This window comes from Chlamydotis macqueenii, chromosome 2 (assembly GCF_036417535.1).
Source record: "Chlamydotis macqueenii isolate bChlMac1 chromosome 2, bChlMac1.mat, whole genome shotgun sequence".
NCBI lineage: Eukaryota > Metazoa > Chordata > Aves > Otidiformes > Otididae > Chlamydotis > Chlamydotis macqueenii.
This window is the reverse complement of record NC_141557.1, coordinates 40,754,831-40,770,289: the sequence shown is the minus strand read 5'-3', so window position 1 is coordinate 40,770,289 and position 15,459 is coordinate 40,754,831. Positions and strand designations below refer to the sequence as shown.

At 39.2% G+C, this 15,459-nt stretch overlaps 1 protein-coding gene across 4 annotated transcripts in view; it reads left to right on the top strand.

The window, feature by feature from the left end:
• Positions 1-15,459, top strand: part of THRB (thyroid hormone receptor beta) — a 160,859-nt gene that overhangs the window by 28,916 nt on the left and 116,484 nt on the right. For 2 of the 4 annotated variants that reach the window (XM_086742675.1, XM_086742676.1), the window contains exon 2: positions 1,561-1,590. The exons of the other annotated variants lie outside the window; for them this stretch is intronic. The gene's annotated coding sequence lies outside the window, so the exon portion shown is untranslated. The remainder of the gene's footprint in view (positions 1-1,560; positions 1,591-15,459) is intronic. 4 annotated transcript variants of the gene reach the window in all.

Genomic DNA, 15,459 nt, shown 5'->3' with positions numbered 1-15,459 from the left:
ATACTTCTGAGTTTTTATGTATTTTACTAAGTAGTGAAATGATCTTGTAGTTATTCTTCACTCAGCTGTGGTAAATCAGACGTTGTAGATGGCAGCTCTGATGAGCTGATTCATAAAAATGAGATCTCATGCCTTTTCTCAAAATGGATGCTTAATTTAATGAATTTCTGCACTTCAAGAATGTATCTTTTTAAATTTACCTGTTTTGTTTCTGAAATAGGCTCGTTTTATAGGTCTGTCTTAAAATACCAGGTGAACATACTCTAAATTAAGGGAAGAGACACTTCTACTATTGGCTTAAGCTTTGCTACCCTCAGATTGAGAGATTCACAGCCATTCCTAGACAACTCTGTTATTAACACATCTGTCCCCCAAAACATAGTATTTTCATTGTAGAGCAGAGAATTCATCTCTTCAACCGCTGCATTGATCACATGCTCTGAGGCCAAGCATCAAATTTGTCCTTGACGAAGATGAACAAGGTCACCTTGTTTTCTCCTCATCCATAGATCTCTAACCATACTGACTGATGGCTAATGAAGTGTACAGAAAGTGATGGAGGTTGAGATGCTTTGCCTGTGACTCAGCATGATTTTCTCTGCTTTTCGACAAATACCAATAATAATTGTCAGATTTTATTAGACTTGGCTTTTTATTTTCTATTTCATGCTGTGTATTATGCTAATTTAGAAAATGAAATAAGATAAAGCATGATTCTTGCATATATTAGTGGGGAAAAAAAAAAAAATCCCATTTACTTCAGAGTTACCAGAATCCAATTCCCAATTATAATGCTGATGCCTGCAAATAGTTCACCTCGGTTTTTAAGGACTGACCAAAAGTCACAATGAAGTGAAAGGTTAATTAATAATTTTGGAGGCTTCAAAATTCATTGATTGTTTCTGAGTCATGCCGGAGCTTTTTCAGAATAGTCTTAAAGCTTATTTGTTTTTTTCAGATTTTGTGATGTGCGTTGGGAAGCTGTTGGCAATTGTGCCATTTGGGGTTAGCTAAAGCAGATGTTTAATGACATGGCTTGGTGCTTTCATTCTTCAACTGTCACTGACCCTACTTGTTTCGAGATGGAGCAGAAAAATGCTGCTTTTAAAAAAACCCCTCCAGGCTGGGACAGTGTTTGAATAGGCATACTGCAATGCAAGCCCATCTTACAATAGAAAATATCGCGTGTCAAATAAAAGTAATAGCAATGCAAATACAGGTCATAAAATACTACTTGCAGTGAAAATAAACCTATAAAGTGTGGCTAATCTGCCTGCAGTTTAGGTGATGAATTGACTAGATCAATTATTTGTATTGATATTTTCAAAGCATTTGAAATGTTTGTTCAGAAACAACGGCTATTTAAGATAGTAAATGAATAAAGGCCTCAACCCTAGAGTGTTGAGAATGAGTAACTCTCCAAAATAATGGAAATCTATTTCAGTTATGTAAAAAGAACCCCATAGTTTTGGTGTTAATTGAAGTGAAACTAAAATAGTAAGTTCAGAAATTACTGGTTACCAAATGGATCTTTAATATGGATTTCTTTACTCTTTTCAGTGAAAGAACAGAAAATGAAGCTCTAATAAGGTAAGATTTTTTCATTCCATTTCAGTAAAATATTCAAGTTAATTGGAGGTAATTTTTAACAAATATGCTCAGCATTTTAGAGTAGATCCTAGACATACTGTGGGTCAGTATGTCAAACCACCAAAAGGAAAGGAGATAGTATTGCAGAATGAGTGCAACATTTGACTGTTTTTTGTTATTTCTAAGCCACTATTTGTTCTTTTAATCAAAATAAGATACCTGCATAGATTTGGAAACTTCCTTTTGCCTATAAGGAATTTACAAGTAATTATTTTTCAGCAGACTGTATAGTTTTCACTACTCAGTCAATTAAAATCTTCACTTATAAGGAGAACTTTTCTGCAGTTTGAAAATGAAATATGAGAATATATGCTGATAAAATGCATAGTTTTGTAGTAAATTCTTGGTTTTTGGGATGTGGTGGTGGGAATTTTTGAATTACATAGTTAAATAAATGTATCGATAGAGAAGGAGCGAGGTTTCTTAGGAGTGAATATTTCCTCTTTTTCCATGTAACATGATTCAAGCTGCTGCATTCTGGAAATGGATTCTCTATGCATCCGCCAGATAAGCAAAAGGCAGAGGAAAGTCTTTCAATATGTTACCAAGAGCAAGGGGTGTTAAAAAAAAGGAGGTTTTATATTTTTATTTCTTTCATTGCTAGTGAGGATGCTGACATTCATGTGCTGTGTTATCTAGAAAATGAAGCAACTGTGTCAAATAATATAACTAAGTGTATGATAGCAAGTTGTTCTGACAGGCAGCTGCAGTGTGAACCTGTTCAGAGCATTACAGAAATATGTAATTACTTTTCAGTCACAGGTAATACTTTCAGTTTTAATGGCTGTTCACAGGGCATGGAGGAAGGGAAGTGGTGTTGATTACTGTTTTCCTTTCCTCCTGTATTTGCCTGTTTTGGTTTTTATTGGTAGTTAAAGTAAAAGCTTGTGGAGTTGTTAGCTGGATTTCGTGCACCTATTTCGAGTCAAACGCCTTCCAAATGGAACTGTGATTAAAAGGAATGATTTTTAAACCTACTGACATCTTAAGCCAGTAAAAGTTGATACATCTACATAAACCATGCTCCTAATGTGCAGAGGGATATCCTTGGAACAGGGAATAAGAAGGCGGTAAAAAAAAAAAAGCTATGCAAAATGTAAACTGTTTGAAACCACAAGTGAGTAGAAATGTGAAATATTAATGGAAAAAACAGAAGTGTTGTGAAAAAGTGATGAGGTGTCATATCACATTTTTTTGTTGTGGAAAATTTTAAAGTGATGTTGTAAATAGCAGACAATCTAGCTTTGCATATTCTGGCTCTGTATTAGTACATGGAGAGTATGTACACGTATTTGTACTCCCCATTATATATGCACACACCAAGGTGTGTGCATATACAATATCTCTCCAAGACAGTGAGGTGCTGCTGTTCTGCACCAAATCAGTGCAAAGGACTGAAAGCAGTTCTGGAATAGAGAGTCAGCTAAGGAACTTTATAATGTGTTGAGTATCACGTGGGTAGTACAGGGATTTAGTAAATGCCAGAAGAAATTCTAGTTCTGAGCAGTCTTTGTACACTGATCTCATCAGTGTCCATGATCCAGGGAGGACACAAGTCCTCCTTCTGTCTCCTTACCAGGATTCAGCCTTACAAGAACTGGGCAAATGTTGCAAGAACGAATTAAGCTCGCTCTGTTTGTAGTTGATCACCTAACACAAGAGAGCCTTATGGGGAGCCTCTGAATGCTGCAGTAATATGAATGTAGAAGTAATATGCTGAACTAATATAGCGTGACAGCAGTAGTGGAAATTTACTAATTTTGTTTCCCAGAGTCATAACTGGAAGTGTCTTAGGGTACATATTGCTCGCTCCTGGATTTCTGCCTTGGCAGTGCCTGCAGAGGTACGGGGTCATTCTGTTAGCAGGATTTTTATGGGATTTTGGCATATGAGTAGTAGAAAACCACCTGCCATCAACCATCTAACCATCAACTTGTGTAACTGTGAGTTAACTATAGTATTTAGTAACTATCGCTCCAGTTTGAGCTGAAATTTATCAATTAAGTTAAAAATGAAACTCTCCAGATTGCAATTTCCAAGTTTTACAAAGGGGTGACCGCTATGAAAGCTGGAAAAACTTGTTAGAGAAGATGCTTGGTGCTTTCCCCTCACAGTTGAATTGACTTTTCTTTTGTGGTCTCTATAGTCAAAAGCTTTCTATGATCCCACCACAGCTGCTGTGCGTTGGATTCAGGAATCCCTGTTTTGATTTGCCAAGCAGGCAAACTATTTATCTCAGTTAAGAGAATTTTGAGGAGTGATGTGGTTAGTATCTAAAAATATCTGTGTAGGGAGATAGGATAGGGCTCCAACAGACAAAAACACAGCAAGATAAGCAAGAGGAGCTCACATTGGAAATACGATACCATAGGTGCAATTAACCATTGGAAAGGCTTAGAAAGGAATGTGGGAGATCACTTGGAGTAATTAAGTCAAGATTAGATCTCTTTCTGAAATATCTTCTAGTAGAGTTACAAGTTCTTGTGCTTTGTAAAGAAATTGCTGCGTGAGGTATTACGGCCTGTGCCAGGCAGGAAGTCAGGCCAGATTATCATAAGAGTTCCTTCAGGCCTTTTAAATCCACATCTCCACCAACAAAGGCTCTTATGTGGTACAGGCAGCCGCAGGATTTCCAAAATCAAAGCTGGAGCAGGTCACTCTTGTTTCAGTGGTGAAAGGTTGAAAAGTCTTTGAGCAGATCCCTGAAGAAACGCCGTGGTGGGTACAGCGCCGCTGAGTTGGTGTGCTGCAGTCATATGGACTCCTACTGAGCCAGTTTCTGCTCCCGTCTGTTCAATCCATAGACACATCTTTCTGTGTAATTTTCTAATATTTCGCCTTGGTAGCTGGCATTTTTGTATTGAGAAAGGTGAAAAGTAATATTTTATCTATGATATTTATTGAATTGCTTCTGTAATATAACTAAAACTCTGAATGAATTCAGCATTTCCTATAATGCCATCGTCTTTATCATAGGATTTTCAATAGCCAAATGCTATATCTGAAAACTTAACATCCATAAGATTAGAAAGGGCAGGTTAAATTTTTAGCAGATTATGTAGAATTGCTAATATAAAATAGACTACTTTTCCCCAAAACTGAAAAACTTGTGTGTTTGCTTTGGGACCTGCACGGGATACTGAGGGAGCGTGGAGGATGCTTGTCTTTCAGTTCTCAACAGCTGCAGGGGAGTTCATCCTTGTTTTACTGGATAAATGGCAGCAGATTCTTTTCATAGAAAATACATAGAAATGGTTGATCAAAAAAGTAATTTTTTTTTTTTACCAGAACAGGCATAAAACACTGTGTTGAACAAGAATAGCCCTGACTCCTTTTTGTTATTTTGATAAGCTCATTAATTTCAATGTCCGAAATTACTCAGGAGTTACTGTGCAAAATCTTGCAAATGGAAAAACCTATCAACTTGAGCACAGAATGATGTAATCCTACTGCATTTAGGGGGCATAGCTTCTGTTACAGGAATGTACAGTGTAACTCCACAGTAGTATGACAGGAGCAATAGCTAGGAGTCATGCTAGCCCTATGTGTGCATAAAATATTGTTCAGGAAAGTTTTCATGTGATTCGGTCTCTGTTGAAAGATCTGTGAAAAAGCTCTTCTGTAAAACTTCAAGAAACTAGAGGTAATTCGGGGATGAGCCCAGGTGTGTCAGAGGATTTCGTGCCCCAGTATACTTGATACTCGACCTGCTGGCAGGCGGTGGGCACTTGGTACCTGGCTTCTTGTTCCTGTGCTCTGATCATCTCTACTGTTCTCCCTCCCTGGACTAACCTGTATGTATGGTTTACACATGGCAGTCTAAACCTGAATTGGGAAAATTATTAGACTAAAACGATAGGAGAACTAAAGTAGCGTAGATAAATACCCTTGTGCTTGATAACCCAAAGTAAGGTGGCTGAGACAAGTAAGTCTGTGTCCCTGCTTGTGGAGGCTACGTGTGCTTTCATCGACACCCAAGAAGAAGAGAAAGGTGAGGGAGGGCAAGAGACTGGAAAAGGATAAAAAAAAGGTTAATTACCCTTTCTAGTAGGTAAGGGATTTGTGGCTGTGTTGAAGTAGAAAGGAGAGAAGACTTCGGTTAGTCAGCAGTCGAAACACATTTGGCTGGTTTGCTGTGCAATAACAGTTGTGATTTTTTAGTATGAAGTTTGTTATGCACCATCTCTCTTGAAAATATATTACATGCCTATGGTTTTCACAAATTCCTGATAGCCATAATGCTGACTGTGGAGAGTATTTAAAAACAAACTTCAGGATGTCTTTTCTTACATATTTTTCTACCACTGAGTCACTCTTAATGGATACCTCAGTTCTGAAAAGGATTGAAGGAGGCTGTGCCATGAAAGAAAATTGCTGTCTCCCTTAGTAAATGTATTTGAGCCATCAAATTTCTGCTGTTTTGTTCTGGGTTAAAACTCATGACTGAGTCATTTACTGTAAGGGAAAACAGTCTTCCATACCACAGAAGAAACACCTCTACTGGACAGTGGTACACAAGGCTGCAAAATGGATTTTGGTTATTGCTAGAGCTTCTGTGACATTTCTTTCAGTTCAGGCGGCGCTGTGAAACCGCTCCAGATGGCAAAAGGGAGGACTTGTGCTGAGGTCTGGGGAGTTCCTTTGGCTCATTTCCAATGCACTGCTAGTCCCAAATTTGTTATTTATATTGAAGAACTGCGCGTGCTTTAAAAGCTGGGTTTTACTGCATTTGAAAGCTATTGAATCTTGTTTCCTGCACTTTGTTTACTTAATAACCCCTCTACAAGAATCCATGATTTTGCCTGGGTAGCTTTCTGTTCTCTCCCAAGAAAGAAGTACACCTTTTAATTTTTTTTTTTTAAATTCACATGCTGGATTAGAGCACAATTTGGTGTAAAGAGGTACCCTGATGTGCTCACAGCGTGTGCTCAGATCAGAGTTGAGCGTGCTGTTCTCACTGTTACATAACTTTGCAAAAAGTGTTGATTCAGGGAAATTCTGCTGCCGTGAGAGAACGGGAGCATCGGGAACGTTCTCTCCTACTTAATGGAAATGTCGCTTTTGGTGACTAGTACATTTGAAAAATAGCAGATTGTGCGTATGCGCTTATTGACAGAGTCCAAATTGAACATCACGATGATGGTCAGGGCAGCAAGTCCTGCTCTTTGCTGCAAAAATGGGAGGACAGATGTGGCTCTGGTAGCAGCAGGCTGGTACAGCACATGTGTGGCTGCTACCAGAAGGGATTTGCAGCCAGAGTGTTTTGTTTTGAGTAACATTTCGAAGACTGCTGCTGAAAAATAGTCAAGTTGGCCAAACAGATCAATTCCCATTGAGAGAGACAGCCATTCGCTTGGCTACATCTGCTTCATATGGCTGTGTGGGTTGTCCCGGTGAACAGAGTGGGCTCCTAGGACCTACCTGTGGAGAAGAGGGGCAGGAAGGGCGATGTGCACTGTTTAAGACATTTGCTTCGGTTTTTGGCATTACAGAAATGGTCTTGCCTTCTAAACGTGGTGGAGGGTGGGTTGCTAGTCTAATTCTTCTACCTTTGTTATTTCACACAGTAGCCCATCTGTTTCAGCCCAGAGAGATCCTGTTTACTACAGAATATTTCAGATTACTGTACTCTACTACTTAAACTAGCCAAAGCCTTTCCTTCCTTGAAATATATATATATTGCAGTGAAAGTGTATGAGAATGTGACATGCGTTCTGAAATATCCATGCAGATGTGCAGCTAGTTACAGACATAGGCATAATAAGGTGAATTAAGGGTTGAGAAAGTCAGTGTTCACTGAAAATCATTCCCCCTACTCTCTCAAAGCAACATGTACCCATGCTCTGCCTTTTTGCCCACTTTAAGGTTCTGAGATGCCAGAGAAAGCTTGCCTAGAAGCAGCTAGAGGTCTGAATTTGCTAGATTTAATTCTAGGTCATTCTCATTCAGCAGCGTCTTCAGAGCAAGCTTTGGTTCTGCTGTTTCAATTTCCTGGTCCGTGGCTTTAATCCAGTGCTCTTTCTTTAATCACATCCTATATAGACTTATCTTCTGAGTCCCTCAGCTCTCCCTCTCTCCAAGTTTAGCATCTCAGTTGTTTGCACTGTTGTGCAGGAGACTCTGTGAATGATTTAATTTTGTCAATTCAGGTAAACAGGCACTAAAAACATATGCTGCAGCACAAAATGTTCTCTAATCACTTATTTGACAAGTGCAATTTAATTATTTAGCATAGCTTGTAAAAGTAATGAAGCCCAAGTAACATGAGACGTAACACTCTCCTACTATTTTTTTCCCTGAGAGGTGGGAAAAGACTGCTGTATTTTTGTGTGCAAGCTGAGAGGATGCAAACTAATGAGATTTGACTGAGAATACGTAAAGGGGGCTGGAACTTCTCGGTGCTTCTTAATAGTTTTGCTAATAGGTAGTAAATCCAAGAGCATCCCACAGTTAGACAAGATTCTGCCTGTGTTGGCAAACCAGAAGATGCTGTCTGATGCTTTGCCAAAAGAAAACAGAATTTTCTTGGCCCAGCTGTATTTTTATTGAATGTGTAACTTAGTAAGAGCAAAAGCCGTAAGTCGCAGCCTTGCTGAAGAGGTATCGTTCAAAATAATTTTCTGTAGCGTGGTAGATTTCGTGTTGCTACAAAATAAATATTTAATCAGCACTAATATTTTTGGTTCCCTCAGGCAGCGAGAGATGTAGAAGTTCTAACTTTTTACTCAAGTAAGTGCAAATACGGTCTAGCAGGAAGTTCAAAGTAAAATGCATGTGTATGCTAGAGGTTTTTTCTAAATGGATTTTAGGTGCAGCCACCCAGGATTGATGGCTAATTTTGTTCCTCATGGAGAACAGTTTAAATTACAAAAAAAGGAAAAGATCCAAAAAAGAGAAATGCAAACCGAACTGCACAAACTGCAAGCTGGCATGTCTATCTGATTGATTTGAGTTGTATGAACTAGATCAGTTAAAATTACATTGAAAAAAAAAGAAAAGAAGAAATACAGCCTCAAATGCTTTGCTTTTCAGCTGCAAAGCTGCCTCAGCCATGCCAGCCGAGCTCAATGACTGAAGGGAACGGTCTAGTGACTCAGGAGAGTCGCACTTACCGGTTCATTTCTAATTCTTTGATCTTATGTGATATACTGCGCTCTTTATTCAGAGGCTTCGCTTGTGTAGAACAAAAGGATATTATGCACAGGGAGTATTTCTTATCTGAGCTGCTCTGTGAAGAGCAGTGGCAGAATTTGGCCCTTGGTGGGCACGAGCTCTCTGTGGGGTCTGGGTACTGCTGGAGTCCAAGTGTGGTTGGAGGGGCAAAGATGGCTTCCTACGAAAGCTGTAGCTCCTATGATCCTCATCAGACAGGAGGGTGGGAGATGAGGACTTAAATTTCTTGCTCCTCATTTTTCATTTGAGATGGTTTTGTTTGCAGGGGGAGCAAGGACTAAATGGAGTCTACTGTATTTTTCCTTCAAATGTGAACCACTGACTGAGGTTCCTTCTGCTGAGCTCTTCCTTGGTACCGTGACAGGCAGACCTGTATTTGTAATGAATCAGTCTTGAGACAGTCATCGTGCTTGCATTTAAGAAGACTTTCAGGACACAACTCATTAACGCTCTCTCTCTTTTGATCTGTTTGAAACTTGTTCCCATCCTTTTAGCCATCAGCATCTTCCATTGTCCTTTCACAAATTAATTTAAAAACCAATCATCCTTTCTTTGATTTAATAATCACAGAAAAAAAAAGCAGAGGTAAATATAAAATAATATAATTTCAGGGGGGCAGATTGTGCATTCTGAACTTAAATGTGAAGTGCATGTGCACCTCACAGAAAGGCAGCAGGTTTATGTAAAGGTCACCCAGAAACCAAGGAAAGTGTTCTCTGCTACATCTGACTGTCACTGTAGAAAAGAAGTACTGAATTTTTGCTGACTGTGAGGATGTCAGGTTAAAACACGTCATAGTCCTTTAGTTATAGTAGATGTGTAGTACTGAGAGAGAATCCTATTGAGCAGTTATGACAAGTTTTGACATTTCTGACTTCCTTTATATAGTATGTTAACCATACACACCACTAGTCTCACCCCCAATCGGGGCTGATTCAGAGAGCCTTACTTCTTACAGTTACCAAGTGGGTTTGTAAAACATACAGACATACAGAGTAGCAGAAAGTTCAGTGTAGACCCTCTTCAAAATACAATGACAGTACTGACTCATCAAGATTCCCTGATAAGTAGCCACAATGCAGATGTTCATTAGCTCTGAACGTCTTGAGATGTAGGAAGTTGCGTTTTTCTGGCCAAAGTTCCATTTATGAAAAGCAACTGATTGGAAATTAGTGGGATTTATGGGAAGAGCTCCAGCTTGTCTGGCAGCAAAAGATGAGTGAAAATGGCAGGGAGCATTCACTTCTCTCGGCAACCTGTTCTGAGTGGGAAAACGGCAGGCCGATCCTAGTGGGCTCCCATTCTGCGTGAGTGAACTTGATGTTCTGTGTTTCCAAAGGTTGTCTACAGGTGGAGGTTTCATACACACGAAGAGGCAGAGGTTAAATACAAGACTTCTGTAAAATATATTGGCATTCATGATTCTGTTTAAATTTTATTATTCCCCGCTTCCTTGAAATAAAGGCAAAACAGAACTTGCAGTAATTTCTTGTTCTTATAGGATCCTAAAAACTGGTTGATTGGCATAGTATTGCACTCATTGTATCAAAACTTTTCAGATCCTCTTAACTCTTTACACCTTCCTTAGAATGCCAGTACAGTTTGCTCCAATTAATTCTTAAATTAAGTGGAAATTACACAAATAGGAGTTGTTTGAAGCTGGAGAATGATTTTACACTCATGCTTATGCAATGAGCTAGAGCTGCACAGCTGACCAGAAAACAGTCCTTAGTTGCTGTTCACAATTCCAGAATGTTTTTCACTTCAGCGGCTTTTAAAACTTCCCTCTAATCTTTATGCAGCGTTTTATGTGGTTTAACTGAAATTCTGCTAAGAGAAAGGAAAATGAACCATGGGCATGAAGAAATGTGCAAGGGAAGATGAAGAGAGAGGATTTGTGTAGGAGAGAGGGGCATGGAGAAAGCAGTGCTGTAAGAATGGTTTTGGGATGTTAAAGTGTCATATAGAAAAAATTAGATTAACTGAGAAAGAATGCATGTCAGGAGAGATGCGATTTATTGGACTGGAAAAGTCTTTCTCAAGGACAGCAAGTGGCATAATTTTCCAAAGAAAGTGTCGCTGTTCTTTGGGAATTGAAAAGTTGATTGAATGAACACTAGAAAATAGCACTGTAAAATCTGCAGGGCTGGAGGTGGGCACTGTCTGAGCAGAAAGCCTTTTCTGCCTCCCTATTCTGAATTGCTTGAGACAGCTCCATCAGTCTGATTCAGGCTCGGGATAAAACCATAAGGTATGTTTTCTCTCCTCTCTCTCTCTTTCCCCTAAATGTAATTATACTGCAGCTTGGCTCTGTCCACATAGGCTGGAACAGACTGTGTTGTAACTTGCTTTCGCCGCTGCTGAATTTAACAGCTTTTGGCTTTGTAAGCAGCGCCTTAGGAGAACTCCTGCTCATCTGTTCCCTGAGCCAAAGGAAAGCTCCTCCAGTAGCTTTCCCAGTGTTTTCTCTGGCTGGAACACATAGTTACCAATTGCTAGGTGAAGATACACTATCTTTAATCTTCTTTTATTTTTCTGTTTTCAGTTTGTTCGGCTGACATCCTCTGACATATTCTAAGAAATCCGCTTTGACAAGAATGGTGAAGGAGTCCTTTCACAATGGATTTCTTTTTTTCTTTTCCCTGTACCCCATGTAATTAAATTCTTCCACTGGTGGGAAAAATGCTTTTCCTTGGTGTAAATGTGTGGCAAGTAGCTGAATACTGAACCAGTCATTCCCATTTCCCTGTTAAGCATACTTCTTGGAATATTTTTCATAACAAAAGGATTTATCTTTGGAATCTTGTTCAGAAATTTGTTTACATGGGTTTCTTAGCCCTTCACGATTGACTCTTAGGAAATCTGATCCTATTGGCATTTAATCTGTTGCTAGAAATATGTCTACTGGGAACTTCTTAAATAGGATCACAATAGATGTTTGGATTATGTTTTGCAAGTACAAATCACTAGCAGATATTTGCATATTTATTTGTTGAATTTCAGCTTCCACTTCAGGTTAGATGAGACATAAACAATTACATGGCACCTCTGGCAAAGAATTAGTCTAAAACACAAGTCAAAGCGACACTGGGAATTCGGAGGAAGATTTGTAAAGTTGGAAGATTTGTGAAAGGCTTGTGCTTTGTTTTATCTCTATAAATTTTACATAAAGTAAGGAATTAATGTAGGTTTTTATTCTGATACATCTGTTTTGTTTTACTCTAATATATCTTTCTAAAAATATTCATGGCAGCACTGGTCAGAGGCAGGGACTGCACCTTTGTCTGCATTGTTAAGGGGAAAAATCACCCTGATTTGAAGCCATCTAAAAGTTTCCTGCTTTTTTGCCAGGGTCCATGGATCAGTCTCTTCATTGTACTTTGTAACAGAGGCCACAGATAAATGTGAAATGCTGGAAGGGCGTTAATAGGTTTTCTACAACTAGTTCAGGTGAGGCTGGTGCAGTCAGGTGGAGTGCGTACCACCAACCCAACTGTTAGACATGCGGAGACAGTTTCTAGGAAGAAATGTCTAGCAGTTTCAGACTTCATGGTGGTTTTAGGATGATTCGAAGAAAAAAAACCCACTTCACACTCATTTTCAGTTATATCCTAGCTCAGTTTTAGGCAGAGGTCTGCCAAGGTCGGTAGGCCAGGTACAACAGCATGCTTCGGTGGCCTAGCCGAGGAAATACCTGTTTGGATGTATTCTTGGCCTGCTTCACTTTAAGAAAATCACTGCGGAAATTATGAGAGAAAATTAATGTAATTAATTATAATTAGTATAGAGTTTATAGTGGATACGTGTTCCAAAATCTTTAACAACAGTGAAAGAGACTTCATAGCTTTCAGGAACTGTATGGATTTACAGGAGCAATTAGACTGCTTAGGCCAGCCTCGGGTATCTTTTGAACTTGGCATTTACTGTCCATTTGCATCTTTGAAAATCCTCCCAGTTGTTGACAATTAAATTTGATGCCTGGATGCTTGTTTACATGACAGCAAATGGGCATACTCTTTCTGTTTGTGTCTCAGTGTGCCTTATTTGTTTAGCAGCATTGCTGGATTTTAAGTTCTGGAGATAAACCAAAGCATTAGGGGCACAAGGCTTTCCTGCGGTTCGTTGCTTGTCCTTTCTTGCACATGTGGATATGCAGGAAAGCCTTACACTGAAAGTGAAACTGGTAAACTCCCAATTCTCAAAACAAAGTGCTATTTTTATTATATAATTAAAAAGTTTATATGACACTCTGCTTTGTACTCTGTTCTTACACATTCACATGGCTTTTGAAGATCTGTCCTTATTATTTGTCCTATAAAATCTGTGTTGTTTCAAAGGAAAAAAAAAACAGTAAAGTGCAGTTTAGATTGTATGATCCAACTCCTTAATATGGTTTCACACTTTGATGGGAATAATCAAGGGTTTGAGTCTGTACTTTGATTTGCAAAAAGATACTCTTGTTAAATCCTTGAACCATATTTTCTTTTTAGCCACATGCTTCTGCAATCGTTTCCAATTTTGCAGAAAACTCCAATAATTATTTTCTGTATCTGAGGTTCATGTAATCTTTTTTTTTTCCTGTTTCTCAAGCATAAGGAGTTATCTCTTAGTACCTAGCCTCTTAGTCAGAAAATTAAGATTAATCAATCAATGGGCTTATTGATCTCTGACATGAAATTCCTCCCACTTCTTCTTTCATCAATTTTTCTTTAAGTTGTAGTAAAGCTTCATGTACAAGAATTCCTGCCCTATATTGTAATTACTCTTTCTTGTTTTCCTTTCTTTGGTGTTTGTAGGACCTATTTGCTTCAGTGGCTTCTTGTAGCTGAAGAATATGAAGGAGGTTTTCTGCCTTTGGTCCCAACTGAAACCTTTCACCTAAGAGAGCTTAGTTCAGGCTGGGCAGATAGCACCTTTCAGATGTGGCAAAAAATGTAAAAAGTCAGTGGCCAGAGGAAACCAGCTTTTAATGAAAATTCAGAGTCTGGATGAGTTTTGTTTGGACTGTTTATTTTTCCTTGAAGGCAGAGACAAGGAAGGATGTGCAGTGATGCAGTACTGAATGAAGGATAGCAGAGAAGACACTGAGACTGGATGCAGGAACAAAAGGAGATTTACTTTCTTCAGTGTTACCTGATAGGATCTATTTTTACATCAAAATGTCACCTAACAGAAGTCAGGAGACAGAATATCCAAGTAGTTTAGATGCAGCTAGAGGAAGGGAGGTGAAGACAAGAGGGAAGAGAAGCAGCAGTTGGGGTGATCTGAATGCACAGCTGTGTATAAAAGTAGTTGGAAGGGAGAGGTCTTTGAGGAAGCTGACCACAGATACATGTGGCTATAATCACAGCGTAGAGGCTGGCACTAATTGGTGGTGGAGAAGTCAAGTGAAAGGCTGATTTGTTATGATGGAGAACCCAGGAGAAGAAGGGAAGAACAGATGACAACAGAGAAGAGTGGCACCAGAAGAAAGGAAGGTGAGATGGAGATAACTAGAGACTTGAGGATGAGGAGGAACAAGGATTAAAGAACTGGGGAGAGAAAATAGATGGTAGTTGTGCTGCAGCAGGGGGAAAAAGGGGAAAAAAAAACACATGAAGATCTGGGGTTCTTAGTGATATGAGGAAGAGGCAGATGTGTGTGTCTGAAGACTCCTTTTCTTTAGGTGGAAAGACAGATCCGTGAGGAGAGCTTAGCAAGGGGAAAGAGCAGTGTTTTATTTTCCAGGAGCAAAGAAACACCATATGGGCATAAAGCCGAAAAAGGTCCTGAAGACGAATCTTGAGACAAAGATCTCAGCATCGCTGTTGGAACAAAGCAAAGATTAATATGTCAAGCCAGAGAAAAGTCTCCTAAAAGCTGTGGTCAGTGTGGTATCAGTAGAATTACTTTGGTCTCTGAGAAGGCAGATGGGAGAATAACAAGCTAATGAAGATCTACAAGTAGTCATGAAGAGCTCAGGGTCATGTGAGCATTAAGAGATCTTGTCTGTAGTAGTAAATTAAATGGTGCTAAGGAAGCATTCCGAGCCCCTGGAAATCAATTGTCTCTACTGTTAACTGTCCCTGGTGTAGTTTTGGTTTATATTTATGGGAACTCACCTGAACTATTCCCAGGTAGAGCTTGAAAGTTGTCTTGGGATTATTCCCAGTAGGCAGTTTGGAAGCAGCCATCCTGTTTTGGAGGGTGAGAGAGTTTAATGGCACAGCACCTTTCTCTGCCAGTTGGCCTCAACAGTCTTGGCCATGTTTATTTTGCTTGTAGAAACAGGGCTGTAAATGGCTCAGGAGATGCAATGCCTTGGAAACTGAGGACACCAACTGTCTTGGTTGCAAGTGAATATGATTTTTTCTTAAAAAAGGTCACCAAACTGAGATGTTGATGTGCTCTTTCAGACTTTGTTTTGATGTAGTGTGAGGACATTATAGAAAAGTTGGTTATACAAAATAGACTTGGATGAAGGATGCATTTAATTGTTTCCATTTAAATTTTATACAAGCATAAGCAAACATAGTTCCATAAATAAGACTCTTTCTCGCAGAATAACAGGCTGTGAAATTAAGGAAACAAGGTAGTGAGGTTGGTAGGTAGTTAAGTTGGCTGGACTAAAAAGCCTAGACATTTAAAAGGAGAGAA